The sequence below is a fragment of the Electrona antarctica genome, assembly GCF_951216825.1.
Source record: "Electrona antarctica genome assembly, chromosome: 20".
In the NCBI taxonomy this organism is placed as follows: domain Eukaryota; kingdom Metazoa; phylum Chordata; class Actinopteri; order Myctophiformes; family Myctophidae; genus Electrona; species Electrona antarctica.
The window spans coordinates 29,628,380-29,649,267 of record NC_136801.1 but is presented as its reverse complement, the minus strand read 5'-3'; the positions used below and the strand labels follow the sequence as shown (position 1 = coordinate 29,649,267).

The window sequence follows — 20,888 nt, the reverse complement described above, 5'->3', positions numbered from 1 at the left end:
GCAGATCTACAAGCTCATAGCGCGCCACCGAGTGGCGCGCTACGAGCTTGTAGGTCTGCTATTTTTGAAAAATCGTGAAAATAGAAATAGAAAACTGGAGGATTTAGAAGGATTTTTTAAAAATTTTAGGTCAGGCCTAAATGGGTCAAATGATAAGGGACAATATCGGTGGCACCCAACTGTATTTGTGCCAGGCATTGTGCCGCGTGCGCGATTCCATTTGCTCGTTCAGTTCATCAAACCATAGCAGCAAATGGGGTTTAATCTGATTTACCGAACTTTCCTTTTCAACTTTCATACCGTTCCGTAGAGACGGCCTACACGCACGATCTATAAAGGGATTTCTTTTTCACCTGAAGGAAATATCTTGTCTATGAGGTTTTCAATATTGGTAGAGGGTGCAGTGGAGTAACTAAAAGTATTTTTGACAGAAATGGCAGCCTGATGTGTTCTCCAACCAATATTGCTGCAAAAAAACATAATAACAAAAAATACCATAGATCAAAGTTACAGCAACAACGTTGTTCAAAGGTGTGCTTTAAGTCTGATGATTCTGAGTCTGATGAGTCTGACTTTGTAACGAACTTCAAGGGAATAGGAAAAACGAAACGGGGCTTTATGATCCATAATCATTAGAGGTCCCGTGGGGTTTCAGATGATGTGGGATGCTGGGTTTGGCCTCTTGTTTCATGTTGGCTGATATCAAGCAATTTACCACCTTCCTCTCCTCTGTATGCCTTTCATTCTTCCCATGCTGGTCTTTGATGCTGTGTCAAATGTCTCCCTCTTCAGTGTTGGAGGATCTGGGGTGCCAAATTGGTGTGTCCACCGCACGCACGGGCGCACGCACGCACGCACGCACGCACACACGCACGCACGCACGCACGCAAACACACACACACACACACACACACACACACACACACACACACACACACACACACACACACACACACACACACACACACACACACACACACACACACACACACACACACACACACACACACACACACACACACACACACACACACACACACACAGAAATGGTGATTAATGTAAACTTTCATGATCAAAATTTTATCTATAGGCCTAATAGAGTTAGTTTTGCACAAAAAACACTCCTTGGGCTAAATTCGGCCATTTAATGTGCTGACCTCATCACATTTGTGATGATGGATATGGCTGTTTTCCTCCCAAGGAGTGTTTTTTGTGCAAAACTAATGCTTGGAATGGATTCAGAATCATGAAAACCCCCTAGTTTCATATGTCACATGCTACTTAAAGAATGATGAAATTTTGACTCAAATTGCTCAACGTGCAACTTTTAGCAACCAAACTTAATCTCATATGCTAAGCTATACAGATGACATTTGAATCACAAAAGTTTACATTAAACATTACATTTCTGGGTCTAACATGGGACCTATGGGGGCAACGTGGCTTTGCGTGCGGTTAGGGTTAGGGACAGAGTCAATAATGGGGCGAGTCGGACCAACGCGCCGTTGGAATAATGGCACTGTCCCGTTTCCTGTGCTATATTAACCGTTTAGCAGCTAAACAGAAGACACACTAATAGACAGAATACTTTCTTCTGTCACAATGCCGTGTTTCACTCAGGAAGTCTGGTCTTTTGTTTGGCTATACCTTTGCTAACTTTTATACTGCTCTTCCAAACTATCATCTCCAACAGCACCTCCCAAAGCTCCAGAAGGCGCTTCTGATGTGTTAGCCTTATATCATAAGGTCTTTAATCTTCTTGCGCCGGCACACAGACAGCTTGTCTTGCCTTGGCATCGACTGTGACCATCATAAGCTGCACTGTAGATACTGATCTGAGATTAATCAGCTGCATTATCAGCATGCCCTTCACTATCACCGCACTGCCAACAATGAAGGCTGCACAGCCACATGTCACTCAAATAGCGGTACGCATCTCTGTGGAAGACAAAAAACAACCTATGATGTTCCAAACCATGATGTTCCAAACCCCTCAAAATGTCCTTTCCTGTGCATTTTTCGGACACGCCAAGCAATGATGGACAGTCTCATGCCATTTGCAGCAAGTCTAATAGAAATGATGGAAAACCATGATTGCAGTCTTGAGAATATAATCACTGGTCGTTAAATTTGTGGGAAAACTGTAATAAATGTGCGATTCCGGTAATGCATGGAATTTTGTCACAAGTAGCCATATTGCTTTCAACCAAGCCACGGAATGACTGACGTGGCTTGTGCCAGATAGGTTCTGCGTATTAATGCGTAGCTTTTAGTGAGGTATAAAATCTGAAAGTGTGCCCTCTATCAGCGAAAAACATGCATTATTTCTACAGCGATTACTTCAAATTCTAGATTTAAGTGCAGTAGGCCTAACAATCAGCCAAGAGGCAAGCAATTTCCTTGTCAAATTACATTACTGCATGTGACTGGAAATACGACATGGGGAGGTTCGGCCCAATGCAAGCTGAGTGCAGGTGTCGTCAGCCAAATTATGAATAGAGATAAAATATGGACGGAAGAAAAAAAAAACCTTTAAGGTTAATACGAATCTTTTCAAGTAGATCTTTTATTGCCCAGCGTCAATTGCTGCTTTTTTTCCTTTTACAAAGAAGGTGAAATAATGACTCTTCATTAGGGGAAACGAAATTCCCCTTTGATGGGTACTTACTTGTGTAAGTATGGATGTGATTAGTAGACACGACCGAAGATTTAAGGCCGCGGGGCTCGACTCGGGTATTCTCCCTATTTTGGGCATTCGTCAATTCTTTGGCACTAATCTACCTCTCCTCGTTACATCAGCTTTTCCCCTTCTACGAGACTTTTTCCCCCCCTCCTTTCTTTTTTTTCTTTTTTGCTGAAGCGGCTTTGATCCCCGGCACACCCAGGTGATCTCCACCACACCTCCCTGGATAAGCGCTTATGCGGGATTAGAAGGGACAGATGAGGAAAGCATGGAGGGGGAGAGGGAAGATGGAAGCGGCCTTATCTGTCTTCTCCTTATCCATACACCTCCCCAGGGTGGGTCAGGCGGCGGTGGGAGGGGGGGAGGTGGGGGAGGGGGGGCATTATGGAGCAGGCGACTACCAGTTATACAGGCTGACAGTGGGTGGTGCCCTAAATAAGACTGCCCCATCTTATTTAGGGCATTGATTATTTACTTTAATCGATTATTCGATCAATTACTTTTTCGATGAATCAAAATGTATTTTATTATATACTTTGCCGCACAATTTTGTTGTCCAAAAATAGTGAAAATAGAAGATTTACATTTGACAGGCTAGTAGATCGCGGACGCGCGCGCACACACACACACACACACACACACACACACACACACACACACACACACACACACACACACACACACACACACACACACACACACACACACACACACACACACACACACACACACACACACACACACACACACACACAGCCTCCGTCTCCATAACCCCACCCTGCTGGGACCCTCACTTCAGAGGATTAAACATGGCTGTAATGTGATTCATTATAGGATACATGTAGCTCATTCACAGCTGGTCAGGAGAACAATATTACACCCCCAGATAGTTAGAGAGAGAGAGAGAGAGAGAGAGAGAGAGAGAAGAGGTTTTTTTTAAGTGTTTTAAAGAAGAAAAATCCATGACGTGTTTGGGGAGATAACCAGCAGTGCTATAAGCATACAAAGGTCCCAGGACCAAAACGTTTGCTAATTTGAATTCACTATGAGCACAGAGCACTTTATTACGAGTATCTAAAAATAAAATAAATTCTATTTTCTTAAGTCTCGGTCTGAGGAGTTGTTTCATGCAGCGAGCGAGTCTTTTTCTGTCAGTTGCCAAATCACCCCCGGGCGCTGTGTCCTTTCCTCATCGGCCCCCCAACTCCCGCTGCCCGTCATGTTTACATTGTTTGGTAACTGCATAAACAGCTGACAGAAAGGTGCAACAGTTTCACCTGTACTTTAGTGTTTGGGCCGGGGGATTAAATGTTATATTATCAATAACATAATACAACAATATCCTCGCGGCCCACCAGTGGGCCCCGGCCCACATTTTGGGAATCGCTTATAGAAGCAGAAACATGGAGAGAAGAAAAACAAAAAAAACAGAAGATTACATAATGGAGTGTTTGCTAAATAGCCTCCTCTGCTGGCACTGCAGGAGGCTGGCTTCTAGGTCCCTAGTGGGGTTATCCTCCATCCTCTGTAGGCTGTTTCCCACATGGGAGAGAGAGAGAGAGAGAGAGAGAGAGAGAGAGAGAGAGAGAGAGAGAGAGCTGGATGATCTGTTGCTGCATGTGTTCGTCTAGCTACCGGCTAATCGAACAACAGAAACCGAAGAACCTCTCAAAGCTAAACAAATCACCCCTGGGCGCTGTGTCTTTCCTTCCTCATCGGCCTCCATGTTGGTGACTGCATAAACAGCTGTGCGTCATGGGAAGCCGGATATACAAAGCTCCACGACGAGCCCGTATTAAGAAAGACAAACAAACAGAAAGTGTGCGTATATGTGCACATGCACGCGCGTGTTTGAATGTGCGAAGAGATCTCTGAATGTACGTCTACAAGCAAAGCTCAGTAAACCAGACTGCTTTATCCTTATCCACGTTGGCCGTGATGGAGGTTGACATTAAGACATCAAACACTCAGATTAGAAAATCATGGCATAGAAAGGCACGTTTTTAAAATGTCACCATCTCAGCACAGTTGCCAGCAACAGAGAGCCGCTGGGAAGAAATTGCATCCAGACAGCTCTGCCGCGCTGCAGCGATCCTGTAGGCCCGTCCTCTGAGTAATTAACCTATTCAGGCCTGACGTCGAAATAAAAAAAAAAAGTTTTCTAAATCATGAAAATTTTCTGAAAGATTTGAGGCACATTTTAACGATTTTTCAAAAATAGCAGAACTACAAGTTCGTAGCGCGCCACTCGGTGGCGCGCTATGAGCTTGTAGATCTGCTATTTTTCAATAGCTAAATTATAACATAATGTTTAAAACACCAAAAGGGGTTCCCGCCCAAAATGGGTTAAATTAGCTTGTGAGAAAGGATGCAGATGAGGTATCATTCAAAGATCATGTTCATCAACGGGAGCCATCTGCCTCTTCATTATCTCCACAAAACACCTCACCGGTGGGCTTTCTCACGGCCAGCCTCAGGTATAGAGGAGAACATGTCAATAGATGCAGTTACAAATTTGCAATTACAGTTACCACAGATGTTGATTAGTTAGGCTAAACATAATGGGAATTGTCCTAAACTGTCTTAAGTAAAACTGCTTCAATTAACTCTTTCAAGTGTAAAAAAAAAGAAGAAAAGAAAAAAACATCACAGGAAGAGCTTTTTTATTTTACTTTCTTTTAAGCCTGTTGTCCTATTTTCCTTTTTTTTCAATTAAGGCAAGAATAGAGTAAATGGGCACATAAGTAGAGTGTAAAGACATTTAATTAGTGCTTCAAATAAACAAAGCTAGGCCTATGTATACCACCAGGTACAGATTAAAGCTGCATCTGTCTAAGAAACATGATTAATAACACAGATTATGGAATACAAAACAAAGCAGAAGCAACGATGACTCTCTTAAGGTAGCTAAATGCCTCGTCCTCTAATTAGTGTCATCTAATAAGCATGAATGGATTGAATTAATGCTTTCTAAATATGACGGCACTATAAACACACAAAAAACTACCTCGGCCTAAACATCAGTAGCACAGGAAACTTCAACACAGCTGCGAATGACCTGAGAGAAATGGCAAGAAGGGCATTCGTGCCATCAAAAGGAATGTTAAGCTAGACATCCCAATACAAATCTGGTTAAATAAATTAGACTGTGGCCTCCATCTTGGCTCCACCCTTATCCCTAAACTTATTTGTTGTGAGATCTGGGGTCCCCTTACCAATCAAGAACCCGAAAAATGGGATAAACACAAAACTGAGACTCTGCACACAGAACTCTGCAAATCCATCCTCCGCACCCAACGAAAAACAACAAACAATGCTTCAGGGCAGAATTAGGGAGATACCCACTCATCATCAAAATAAAGAAAAGAGCACTTCAATTTCATGACCACATAAAAGCAACACAGACACGCTCCATAATATAGCCCTCAATCATGGAGAAAACCTACCCCCTGCCCCCTTAGTCAGCTGGTCCAGGGACTATATACACAAACGCAAGCACAACCACCAGACAGAAACCCCTTTGTACTCAACCAGATTATAAGAAAACAAAAATAAAGCTATATCTGGCTTACTGGCCAATGCGGGAATAATAACTGGCAGCCTCCTTTTCAAATGGCCATACTGTATGCAGAAAAACATTGACTGAAATAAACGGATACTTCTCCGTGAATGTTCTGTCGATGTACTTCAATTTTCTGTTGTCCAATCAATTGCCATTATTGCGGTGAAATCTGTAACTGGAGAAATCTTTATGTTCAAAATGACCTACAGGAAATTGCGAGATCAATAGCGTTTATGACTGCTTTTCTTGGATTTTACCTGCAGTATAATGATATACAATGATACTGCAGCATTATGACACAGGCTGTCACTGCAATAGACTATACCTAACTCTGTCCACTCCAACAAATGAGCACTGGTTGGTTTGACAGGTCTCCCATGTCGCAGTCCCGCCCCCTTTCATGGCGACGACAAAAAGCATTTCCCATGCACAGGCCCGCGGGAAGTACTTTACACTAGCAGGGGCTGAACGTGTACCTGGGGGTGCGCGCGCATAGCGCGCGCCGCAAAAATGCGCGTGCACGCGCATCATGCACGCGCATTTTGCGCATTTTCATGCGCAAACGTGGCCTTTACTTTCCCTCTCTACACGCAAGTTATATATGAACGAACTGACACAGGCAATTAACCAGGATAAGGTGCCAATACTGTGATACAGCATATTTAAATCTCTTTTTTTCCCCTTTCTCTCCTGTTCGAGGGGGGGCTGTGCCTGGGGGGAGGGGGTGCTACAGCCCCCCCAGCACCCCTACTTCCCTCAGCACATGCCCATGCAGTTTTCCAATAGACATTTCTGAAAGTATTTATTTAAAGACCTTTTAAGCCGCGGACAAATACAATTATTTGTTCGGCCCAAAGAATTGTGTATATTCAATAAACACAATTTTAAAGATAGAAACGTCTATGGTAGCTCCTTTCAAGCCCATACAGGTTCTCTCTCAGATTAAAATGGTAGAAGGGGGGAAGAGTCCCATTTTGAAACATTCCCATTGGGTATGGTCTACTCTGAGGTCCATAGGCTGATGGGGAAATGCAAATATAAACAGGGATATTCTTCTATATGGGATAATCCACGCATCTCGATAGGTAAACATTCATTCTGCTGGGAGCCTTGGCAAAGAAATGGCAAGTCATATCAGGAGTTGGGGAATCAATTTAACCTGATGGGTAGGGGTGAATTTTGGAAATATCTTCAACTAAGAAGTAGTGTTGGAAGTGTGTTCAACCTTAACAGGGGTATAGAGGAATCTAATATGTTGAAAACTATTTTTGACTGGCCATCAACAATGCATAGGGCCTCAATAATTTACAAAAATATAATGGAATTACAAAGTGCAAAGACTGAAAATCTTAGATTAATATGGCAAAGGGATTTAGGATGTGAAATAAGTGAAGAGAAATGGTCAAATATAATTTCCAAAGTTGGGTGGGCCACTAGGGATATTAAAAGCAAATTTATACATTACAAAATTATACATAGATTCTACTATACCCCTGTGAAACTGTTTAGGATGGGCTTGGTGGAAGACAAACGGTGTTGGAAATGTAAAGGGGAAAATGGTACATTTTTACATGCTTTTTGGGAATGTCCTGTGGTTATACCATTCTGGAAAGAGGTACTGGGGAAACTTGGAGACTGGATGGGGCTAATACTACCAGAATGCCCAAGGTTATGTCTCTTGGGTGATCGCACAGTGCTGCCACAGGGGGTCACCAAGGCACAACATGCATTAGTGACTGCAGGTCTTATTACTGCAGCCAGGTTGATTTTGAGAAACTGGAAAAGCTCTGTTACGCCAGAGATCACAGACTGGACCCAACTTATGACGGAAACTGCATCCTTCGAATACTCAATTGCCAGGAGGAACAATGTCAAAGGGAAGTTCCATGAAATATGGGACTACTTTTATTTGTATATTAAAGGATGGTTGCATTAACAATTTGTAATTGGTAATACATTACGGATATAATCACTATTGTCAGCAACAGAATGTGGAGGGGTGTTGTCCATTGGGGTTTTTCTTTTTTGACTGCTAGTTTTGTTTTGTTTTTTGTTTGTTTTTCTTGTCTCTTTCTTTTGTGTAAGTCATGTGTATTTTGTATGCTTTATTGTAAAATCATTAAAAAACTTTGATGACAATAAACACAATTTTTTGGGGCCGAACAAATAATTAGAAAAAAGGAAAACAACAAAAAAAGTGTACCCTGCCCTTTTTTTCTTCTTTCTAATTATTTGTTCGGCCCAAAAAAAATTGTTTCTTGTCATGAGTTGTCACGATCCGAGTTGGCTTTGTCCGAGGCTTTATTATTATGACATGCGTTTAGTGATACTAAATTGTGGTCCCATTCATTTTATATTTGTATATGTTCCCTCAGTTTAGGTTTAGGCTTGGGGTTATAGGATTAGACACCTGTCAGGACCCTGTTTGTGGCGTTCTGGACTAATGCCAGCTACAGGGATTTGCTGCAGTTATCATCCAAGCGGGAGGATAACTGGGCGCTGTGGAGAACTTTCTCAATGTCTTTGAAAGAGAGAAAAGGCTTGATTTTATCAATAGTAGGAAGCTGGGGGACAACTGGCTTTTACTGTTGCACCAACTTGCCTGTCAAACTTAATCAAATATCACACCAAGGTTTTTGACATGGGGTTTGACAAGGTTACTGGTTGCCAAGACTGCTGGTAATCATGATGAGTCAGGAGAGGCAAATATGACAACTTCAAGTCTAAACAGTGGTTCTCAAAGTTTTTAAAATAATTTGAAGGACCCCATAACTATGAGTGTACAAATGGGTCGATAATGATCCACTTGGTTCCATTTGTATACTCTCAGTTTAAGATTCCATTTAGACCTCATCAAGGAACCCCGAGGTTCCCCGACATTGAGAACCAGTCGTCTATAAAAAAGAAATAAGGCAATGGGCCAGCTGCAGCACACCTCATCTGCACAGGCAAGGAGTGAACATTCCGACAGCGATATTGCGCGGAAGAACTGTCCCGAAATGGAGCGTCGATCATGGCCTTGTGATGTAGCCTGAACCAATTAAATAACCAATAAATAGTAGCGTATACGTAGATCTCAACAAATAAGGAGCCATGAAACGTCGCTCAAATAGAGCGAGGGAATTTAGGAGGGGTGGACGACGTCGCTGCACAGTGCATTGCCGCTCACGGTACGTCAGGACAGTCTCATTGAAAACCATTTATTCTAATGAGATTTCATCGTTCGCTCGCATCACTGGCAGTGTGGATGAGGTGTCAGCCCTCGCCATGAAGGGCTGCAACTATTGCTTAATCTTTCAATTACTGTTTTTGATTAACTTATCAAGAAGCATGTTTTATTCGGATTTCTATGAAATACTTTTGTATATCAAATAATATCAAAGAAGATTTTATTTTTTGAATTGAAAATCGATTAAATCTATTAGACTGAATACCACCCTATGCGTATTCTCGCCCTGTTCTCTGAAGGAGAGAAAGTGAACCCACCCAGAAGAGTTTGGTAAACACATTATTTTACATCTGTGGTAGAACCCACCCAGAAGGGTTTGGTAAACACATTATTTGACATCTGTGGTAGAACCCACCCAGAAGAGTTTGGTAAACAAACACATTCTTTTACATCTGTGGTACGCCTAGACATTCTGTGGTTTGAATAACTTAATACTTTAACCACCAGCATTAATTAATCCCTCGCTAGTGTATGTTTTATCGCGCGTAACACTTACTTTGAAGATCCAAATATCCATAATCTGCATGTTACAATGACAAACTGGTCTCAGGCCCGGATGTTGTTGTGTCGGTCGGTGGTGGAAAAAGGCGACCGCGAGTGTCAGCCCGCCTGCTACAGCCCGTTGAAAACCCTTGTATTCACCAGAAACGGCCCCTCAATGTCGTTTCTGAGATACAGAGCTGTGAATGGTGGGCTTAGACTGGAAGTGGATGCGCGCGCATGTTCAAAATGGCCGCGGCCACAGTGTCCCACTGTTGATGCGGGTAGCAACATTAGCTAGCATTACGATCCGATCAAAAAATGGATTAAACAATACAAACCCTCAAACCCGAGAATCTCGTGTTTGGCGGACTAGGGTACTAATTTACACCCTCGTGTTCCTCGTTTGCGGCGGGCAGACGGTTAATATCCTGTTTAGCGGACATTGTCCAGTGATGGCATGACACTGTCCAGTCCAGCTATTTCTGGCTCCAGCTATGTAGCAGCAGCCATGCACTCTGGCGATATGTTAGATGGAAATGGTCAGTACCTAATAAACAAAACCAGAACCTATATATGGCATACTGTAAGTTACACAGCAGTTTGCTTATAGCGTAAAATAGCCATACATAGTACTTGTTTCTTTTTTTCAGTGACTCATTATCTTTTTCCACTTTCAGGAGAAAATGCAAACAAGAGATCCAGTGATCTCGACCGGGCCGGCGTAGCTGTCCGGGAATCTGGGCTGGTAATCCAGCAAGCCTTGAGGACCCCCTCTAAAACGAGATGATGCTATCCTTTAAATACATTTCAATAATAATAGCCTGACAGCGCGTCGCGGGTTCGATTCCCGATCCCGACGACCTTTACTGCGTGTCTTCTCCCCCAATCTCTCTACTATACCCGTTTCCCGTCAGGCTACTGTGATCTATCAATAAAGGACATCCAGTATGATGAAGTGGCCTCACATACTGTAGGCTGCTCAGAGTTCACCCACACTGATACAGAGGTTAGCAGTATATACTCCACAAGGTATACAAGCAGCCAGAGACATGATGTGCAGGGTGGAGGACATATAGTGGAAGGCTGCCCATTCCTGAGGCTCAGTCTAGGAAGCGTAAAGCCAAATCTTGTCAGGGTGATAGTGGCCCACCGGCTTACATGGATCAGCAGCGCAGGCAGCTAGATGAAATGCATGAAGCAGAGCAAAATACAAACACTGGAGTATGCAGCATTTGTTATAATCTGCTGAGGGTACAAGAAGAAGCTGTGGAAAGGAGATTGCCGGCTATGCAAACTGAGCAAATAGCTACTACTCGGATGTTCCTACTTACTGGGCACTTACTGGGCACTGTCACCAATACCATGCGTCCTGGTGTGTCATTGAACAGTGGCGAGAAATAACGGTACGGTAGTTTGAGGTATCGCAGATTAAGATTATTAACACTTTGACCCCCATTCACAAATTACCCGAGTTCATTGATAAAGACCTCTTTCCCTCCCAATCACGAGTTACACGAGTTGTGTTTTAATTGTTTTATTCGCCGTTTTTGATAACTTCAAAGAGATACAATGTTTCTCTCGGACACTCTCGGATACGTCATCACGTGACCGGAGAAAATAACCCCAAAACAACTTCTCAGGGCTTCTGGGAAGTCGAGGCACAATGCATGTCGGGCTGTTACCCCTTGTTGTTGCTCGCAGTGGTGGAATATTTTTCGACACTATGACAAACGATGGCACTATTTTTACAATCAAGACTCTACTCTTCAAGATTCTTCAAAGGTTAGTGAAAAACTCCTGCAGTGAAGCTATTTTGACGATCGTAAACTAAAGCGCTGTAAGTATTACGTTTACAAAAGATATATTGACAACTTTGTTTCGTTTTTCCGAGGATCTATATACTTTACTTGAGTTTAAATACAATTATCATAACTTTCACTTTTACTTCGCTACAATCTCTCATCATTAGGCTATTGGATTATCCGGACTGCTCATAGTCACGCGAGAACAGAGTTCAGTACTGCACTGTGAACAGAAACCAATCCGGGGGCAAATTGCAACGGCACAACAGTCCCCAAACGGAACAAAGCAAACTAAAGGTATGAAAACGCCCTGAGAAGTAAAGGGCCGGGGCTTTTATCAATGCACTCTTAAAAGCAACAACACCAAACCCTGCAACAGTAAACAATGTTTCACGCATTTCAACCAAAAGATAGCAAAAGGGTATATAGCTCTCCTTGTTTACACTCCCTCCCTCTCTCTCTTTTTCCTGCACTAGAATGATGGATCTCTCCATGGGAGATAAGTTGCTGTGCTCTATCATGTGCTGCTGCCACCTCCGCCCCACTTTCCCTGAGCTATCATGGCAGGCCTGTCTGAGAGCACCATGATAACAGCAGGCCTGCAACGCACAGGTAAATCAATCTGAGCAGGGGACAGGGCGTCTCAGTGTGTGCGCGTGTGTGCGTGCGTGCGTGCGTGTCAAGCCTGCATGCATATGATTTGACTTGGTTGCTACAACTGTCAGAGAGGTGCACTAGACATGTGTATATTAAAAGCATTCTTGTGTGAATGTTGAAATTGTAGTAATGCAGAGCAGTCCTCATGATGTCGCATCCTGATATTGTTTTAATCTTAGACGAGCACATGAGGAATGTGTCCTTGATGTGAAGCCCGTCAAAATTGACTGTAACTGCATATTATACACAGCATGCTTGGGAGTACGCAACAATATGCTATTCAAGTGTTTCTCAAACATTTTCACGTCCAAATTAATATGTATTTGGCCTAGTACCCCTACCTGAAAGGATTCTGTGCCAGGGACCCCCAGAAGAGAAGATTTGGGTAAAATAAATAAATAATTGAAAGGATTCAAAACGTTTTTTAGATAAAAACAAACAAAAAAATAGCAGATCTACAAGCTCATGCAGTGTTATGAACGTATAGTGAGCTTGTAGATCGGCAATTTTTCAATAGCCTAAGTAGAGGATGGGGTTAAAGTGGTTAAACCGATATATTAACTATTCATTTGCTGTCCTTGGAACACGTCAAGGACCCACTTTGAGAACTACTGCGCCATTTCAGATTCAGATCCGATGTTGGCAACGTACAGTGTTTGTTTGTGTGTGTGCATGCATGCTTGCATGCATGTGTGTGTGTGTGCATATGTGTGTGTGCATGCGTATGTTTGAGCATGCGTGCATACACCTGTCTGTCTGTGTGTGTGTGTGTGTGTGTGTGTGTGTGTGTGTGTGTGTGTGTGTGTGTGTGTGTGTGTGTGTGTGTGTGAATGAGTGGCCGTGAGCCTCATTAGCCCGGGTGACATGCTCCATTTTCTCTGCCTATAGCTGCAAATGAGGCCGCAGTGTGGATGACATCATCCCCCGCCCCCTATTCTGTCCCCTACCATCTTCTGTTTTATCGTCGTTGTCGAGTGGAAACCTTGTATGTCCAAAACAGTTACTTTTCAGAAAATGGGGAAAAAATAACCTGTGTGTACAATGGATCCTAATGTAGTTATTATTTAGTCACAAGCTCTTAATTGTTAATACGTTCTGTTGGCTCAATATTTATAAAACCTACAAACACACTTAAACACTTTAACTTTTAAAATGTTTCGAAAATAGCCATAATAGCAGATCTGTTATTTTCACTACTTTAGCACATGACACGGTTATACAAGAAAGTAGGGCATTCATTTACAAACAAAATAATAATAATATGGAGATACAAGGTTTCTGCAAAAAAGAGCAAAGATATGCTTGTTGGACAAGTGAAGAAGTGATTGCATGTACGTATTGTACTATTTAGGCTGGTAGGAAAGTTCTGCTTCAAAGCACTACAGTTCTCTTCTATTGCCTTGTCTCATGGCCTTGTCTGTGAAACATTTCACTCCTGTCTATTAGCCACTGATTGAATACAGCCACATTCACCCAGAGATGCATGAATCAGCTTAAAACCACTGCTGACCAGTGCTGGTGTGTCCTTCTCCTTTGTGTGTGCGACTGTGCGTGCGTGCATGTGTGTGTGTGTGTGTGTGTATGTGTGTGTGTGTGTGTGTGTTTGTGTTTGTGCGACTGTGCGCGCATGTGTGTGTGTGTGCGCGTGTGCATGCATGCGTGCGTGTGTGTGTGTGTGGTCCTCATGGGATACATTATTGTTTTATGGTCATTATGTTTACAATTAGGAAAATATTCAGGTTAGGATTTAGGTATGTAGAGGTTGAGGTTAGCGGTTGGAGCATAGAGTTAAAAATATGAGTTAATAACAGTTGGAGATGTGCCTAATTTATGTCGCGCACATGCTGATCAACAAATAAAAAATGCCATTTATAAAGTCGCCATCTCAAAATGCTGATGTCCTCACAAATATAGTAGTGTGTGTGTGTGTGTGTGTGTGTGTGTGTGTGTGTGTGTGTGCACGCGCGCGCGTGAGTAGGATCAAAGAGGCTGCCAGTCATTGTGCAGATTTTTCTTTTCTGTTCTCCAAGGCAGCAGATAAGAGGCCACATCTTCACCCTTATGTTTGTCTTATCGGATAACTCATCTACTTACAGTAAAGCTGTCACGTCTAGAGCAATTTTGGTCTGACATTTAAACAGCTTTTACCCTTTGCCAAATCTTTATAGTTTATCTTTTATCACTTGAAATGTCTTAAAAGGAAATGTCTGATTCAGATAAGATTTTTATTTTTAAATGCCATTTTTAAGTTCTTCATGAACTACAGTATTGTAGTATTGTATGCTACTGTAACTTGTCAGGCTGTTTTATGTGTAATGTAGGCATTCAAAATGTATGATATATGCTGAATCACTGAGATATGTTGAGAGCAACAAACACTAAATGCTTGACTCTTCTGTGGTACAAATCCAAAGCTCAAAAAAGTACATCCGTTAGTAAAAAGGCGTCCGACAAATTGCTGGAACTTGCTAAAGTTGCAAAAAATGCGAAAATATGTGGGAGCTTAAAAAAATATGCACTTTGATTAAAAAGAGGTGTTTTTTCCTAAAACCGATATATGGTATTGCTTCTCAAAGTCAGAAGTCTTTGAATGGGTTCAAGCAACATTTATAAATATCATAAAAATCTAATTAACCACTTTAATCATACAGTAGCCGATCAACAAGCACACAACATGTCACTAATGGCACAAAATATATTTCAGGTGGGGGTCCGGAGTTAAATACATTTAGGGGTCCTTGAGTGAGTTGAGCTATGCAAAACAAACAGCCGATCAATTACCCTACTTCAGGGCAAAAAACAGTACCTCATGTCATTGCTTAGTGAAGTGCTATATTGCAAAACTCATTTATGTGGTTTTACTCTCTACTATGAAGGGATTTAAAATGTTATTGTTATGACCCTTAGTGTCTAGGGGCAAAGACCCGTAACTTATTATAAATGAGAAGCAGCAGCTTGTGCAAAAAGATAATTTACTAACAAAAGTGAGTAATTAAAGGTTACATGAATGAATTAAAAACATTCAAGAATGCAAAACTCAAATCAGGCTAACAAGCAACAGAAGTATAAGCTACAACGAAACCAAAATAGGAATCCTTACCAATAATCAAAAGTTACTGGGTAGAGTAGTTGGTTGCAGGTTGGGGGAAGGAAGATTGCCTTGCATGGTTTCCGCCGCCATCAGTGTATGAATGTGTGTGTGAAAGGGTGAATGTAATGCACAATCTATGTAAAGCGCCTTGGATAAAGGCGCTATATAAATGCAACATTTACTATTTACCACATTAATAATAATAACTAGAAAGGTCACAATTTTGAAAAATTGCAAAGTGTGGTTGTCGCAGTCGCTTACATATGCCCATCCCACTAATATTGCCAGCCAAAATGGCACCTCCCCCAAATTAGCATACTAAAGGTGCGAGGTTTGCAAGCCCTATTACAATGTCACGTCACCCCTATGATCATGCGTAAGTAATTCGGAGGGGATTTAACCCCCAAAAAGCATGTTTTTGCGACAAACGGTTACATTTCTCACATTTGCGGCGCCACCCTATGGATGAAAATGGAATTGCTTTTGGAACTTGGTTGATTGAACCACCCGGGACATGTGATTCTAATAATAATATGTCAATTCGTCCGAGAACGAGTCAAGTCCAAGACAAATGAAGGGCGAGACCGAGATTCCACCAGAATCACCTCTCCACCTGACCTCACACAGCCCAGTGGGCCCACCCACCTTGAACAACAGCCAATCTAGCACATTGTTGCTGCTTTACACATACAATTACACGTTTCAGCTGCATTCTCACCAACAATAAAACACTATTTTTTTTAAGACACCATTTCTTTCTTTCGGATTAGTGATGGGACATTTCTGTGGAGCCAGGTGGGCCTTGGGCCCCCTGTATGGCACATGCCCAAAATGCCCATATGGTAGTTCCGGGCCCTGGTAGTGAGACGAGGTTCACTACCATAATTCCAGTGCAGCAGCGTAATCTATATGAGACAAGGGGCCGGCCAGTAATTAGAGCCTGTCCGTCATTAATGCTTGATTGCAGCCTTGTACAGCCATCAAAAACATCTACCCAACGAGGCTGCTTTTACATCTCCATGTCCACGAAGCCTGTGTTAGTGATAGAGAGCACCCACACACACACTCCCTTTTTCACAGCTTAAGTGCTCCGATGCAGTTGTCATACCTTAAGGTTCCTATTAATCAACTGCTTGTGTTTCTGACCATATGTGTTGAGTTGATGAGCTGTGAACGTTTGAAAGAGAAAGAGAAAAGTTTGGATGCTGCACATGTATAGCCGTGTAAACAAGATTCATCTGAATTCCTCCCATTTCAGACAATGTCATCGCTTGGTCTGTACCTTTCACATAGTTTAAAGGTAAGGTGCCATAGATAAAATTATTGGATAAAATCGATATGCTGATATGAGTGTTGCGTTTTTGTGTGTCCCCTCCTTTCCAGCTATTTATGTAAATGCATGACGACATGGGGACCCTCAGACACAACTCTCTCTTCAGAGTTACCACCCTGGGTAATAAGTAAGCGGTTCAGACTCAGAAAGGCTTATTGTCTGTAGCAGCCGAGAACGCAGGAGTCTATCCCCGATTCCCCGTTACACTGTGCTAGACTTCTGGGAGATGGATTGCTAAGCGCCACACCTATCCTATACCATCAGCTCCCAGTACTTACTACACAACTTCCCGCATTCCAAGTCCAAGGGATGTATACTGTAGATATAGATATGATACAATGAATGCAGGTATGGGCCCCTAAATGTAGTTATGATAGGTCCAAAAATATAGCAAGTCTACAAGCTCACAAATCATGAATCCAATACCACGCTACAGAACACTGAGTGATGATACAGTCAAACAAGTCTATAAAGCTATGAAATCTATGAATAGGTTTAATCCGCAACACAATTGTATACAATATATAGTATATGGAGCCGGGTCCCACTTCATCTGTCTCTCAGCTAAGGAGTCCTTGGCCTTGGAGAGAAGGAAAGAAGAAAGGAAGGAGGGATGGATGGATAGATGGAGGGATGAATAGACAGAGGGTGGCTGTGGATGGATGGATGGGTGGAGAGAACGGCAGATGGAAAGATGGAGGGCAATGGATGGATCTCAGATAAATGGGAGAATTGATGGGTGGAGAGCATCATGGATGGACAGATAGAGGCCAGGGTAGGTGAGAGATGGGTGGAGGAAAGGATGCAAGAGATGGATGGATGGATTAGGGAAAAAATGGATGGATGAGCGACATACAGTTTGACCAAAAATGCACTGTGCACTTTACAGGAGAGGGCAAAAACTACAATGCATCTGATCAGATTTTGGTCAAAATATAATTTAAATTAATCAAATTATCCAACAAGTCAAAACGTTCAGCTTGTACACAATTATGAAAATAAGTATGTCCTCCAAGATTCAACAGGGGAGAAAATAGTGGGAGAAGTTAAATCCAAATCAACTGATCACAATCTTTCAAACGATCATTTCAAACAGAAAAGTTCATTACAACTACTGTATTTGCTTTTTCTGCTGTTTGGTTACAGTGGAGATTGTGATATACAGTACTATACCAAAGAATTGTATTTGTGCATATAATATGAGATGTAGCATGTGTCAGACTGTCAGCACAGTGGAAGTTAACAAGTGAAGTATGACAGACAGACAGACTACTCTATAGACCTGTGTGACTTTTTCCTGGCAGAATTGTTATTGGAGCAATCACTCTTGTCATGCCCCCAGCAAGAAAATGTAACTCACCTGAAATATTATGATTTCATGTTTTTATCATCATATTTTTATATTATTTGCTTCAAATGAAATGTTGGTGATAGGTAAAGTATCAACTAAATATATCAATTCAAAGCAGTCATTCCTTTTCAAAAAATAACCCTTTTTCAGGTCAATCTATTTTGAGCTTAAAAAGTCTTGTGAGAACTTGTTTCTTTCTTTTTTTTAGGAACGACTTAAACATAATTCCAAAGTGGGGCACGGTGGCACAGTCGGTAGTGCTGTTGCCTCACAGCTAGAAGGTCCTGCGTTCGATGCCCACTGGGGACTGTTCTCTCCTCCGCGTCATCAGTGCCCATACCCGAGGCGGGGTTGGCGAAAGGGCCTTTCTGTGTGGAGTTTACATGTTCTCCCCGTGTCCCCTAGGGTAGTTACCCTCACAAAAAACATGCAGTAATCCAGGTAGAGACCTGGTCCTGGATTACTGCATGTTTTTTTGCAGTAATCCAGAACTCCAGAAATCCAAAACTACCTCCCCCTGGCCAGCCGGGGCACCTGATAGAGGGGAAAGGAACTGGTCGGAATAACGTGTTCCTTCCACGCGCTACGTGTGGCTAAGTGTAGCGCCCAGGATTACATTAGATATTGACACTGGGTGAAAAAAATGTAATTGTGGGATTAAAAAAATCACACCCGTGTGAACTGAGTGGTGTAAGGTATTATATAGCCTGATCAGCTGTGTTCTGACGTAATGTCTGACGTAATGAAATCAGCATCAACCAATCAGCATCAACCATGCTCATTTTTTTTGCACAGACAGACTAACAAAGCCAGTTGTAGGAGTGGTTTACACCACTCAAAAAAAGGTTCCAATGTGGTTTGGACAATATGATATTGCGGTACTTATTTGAGGGGCACTAGCCCCATATACAGGTTTAATGTTTGTCTTTAGTTCAATGTTTATTTTTTAAACGCCATGGACAATGAAGGGAAAATTTACATCATAATGTGCCTCATTACGTCATATTGTCTCTTTATTGTTAATGGCGTTTAATGTTTGTGTTTGCACCGTTTGTTTTACACCACCATTACATCACCTAATCAACATGAGTTAGACTTTAATATATTAGCGCCCCTCACTTCACACGATACTTTTGAAGAGATGAATGATATGTATGAATGTGAAACAGATAAGTGCATCGATGTAAAAATGAAAATCTAGGAGGGAACAAAGCAAAGAACTTTGGATCTTGCCCCGTGTTCTGACATTCCATACTGTATGTTGATCTGACCTCATCACACCCTGTACACTCAAGACACGCTCCATATATGGCCAGTACAGAATTCATTCCATTATGTTAATCTGACCCCCCATGGCAAAGCACCAGTGTTCACTCAGCAGTCTGCTGTCACCCAGGACATGTGTGCACGCAACCTCGCCCGCATCTTACTGGTATTACTACTACAGTATGGGCGGCTGAAACGATACATATAGACGGATAGATAGATGTGTGACATTAAACAGCCATTTTTGTGGATTTAAAACAACAAAACACATGATTAAAGAAAGATCAGCACATGCTGTAGCGACGTATTAAGAACACTGCTCAGCTGACAGGAGAAATCAATGCGAGTTGAGCCCCAGTGCAGAGATTCATTATTAACTCCCACAAGACCTTTACCAAATATGTTTTGACATTAAGATAATGTGCTATCCAATCAATATGTATTTCGCAGATTAAACGGCACATATTGATTGGAAGAGTCAACTAATCTTTCACTGGAAAACTTGCTCGGTAACTCATGACCAATAGCTACCGTTGTGTGTTCAGTTCAGAGTCATTGGACAAAGGAAATCAGAATAAATAAAGAAATAGTAATAATAAAAATCACACCCGTGTGAAGTGAGGGGCGCTCTAATCATCGTGAAGAATGGTGGTCCCTTATTGGCCAAGGGTTTCCACCGACATACATATGCCGAATTGCTCAGACACATATGACGTAAATTCTCAGCTTGTTTACATACAATAGTAATCATAACTAAAACTGCACTCTGTCGAGTGCCTACTTGCTTGTTGCACCCAAGTAGGCCATAAATGGCCTACTAGTACTTTTTATGTGTCTGCACTTTGTAAGTTGATTAGCGGTATACTGTGGTTACTTGGGTCGTTTGATGTGTATGTCCCGTAGCAGCATATGGCGTGATGAACATATGACGTGATTAAAGATCATGCCTCTATGTATATATTTATATGTAATTTGTGAGTTGATTAGTGGTATAATGTGGTTACTCGGGTGGTTTGATGCGTATGTCCCTTTAATCCACCCGACACTGAAACATATCCTCATTACGTCACCATCGTAAACCAATTATACCCTGGCATTGGTACATATCTTCATCACGTCATGGGACATACGCTTCGTAGCATGACGGAAAACATACCTCCACGGTCTGCTTCCGTATGTCCCGTGCCAGCATATGACGTCGTATCATATGCTGCTAAGGGACATTGGTTCATATCTTCATCACGTCATGGGACATACGCTTCGTAGCATGACGCGCGGTCTGCTTCCGTATGTACCGTGCCAGCATATGACGTCGTATCATATGCTGCTAAGGGACATTGGTTCATATCTTCATCACGTCATGGGACATACGCTTCGTAGCATGACGCACGGTCTGCTTCCGTATGTCCCGTGCCAGCATATGACGTCATA

The 20,888-nt window shown here is 42.2% G+C and overlaps 1 long non-coding RNA gene across 1 annotated transcript in view; it reads right to left on the bottom strand.

The window, feature by feature from the left end:
- Positions 1-218: 218 nt before the first annotated feature.
- LOC306913377 overlaps positions 219-20,888 on the bottom strand; it is a 129,725-nt gene continuing 109,055 nt past the window's right edge. Inside the window, exon 5 of the long non-coding RNA XR_013788524.1 lies at positions 219-803. This is a non-coding gene — a long non-coding RNA (uncharacterized lncRNA). The remainder of the gene's footprint in view (positions 804-20,888) is intronic.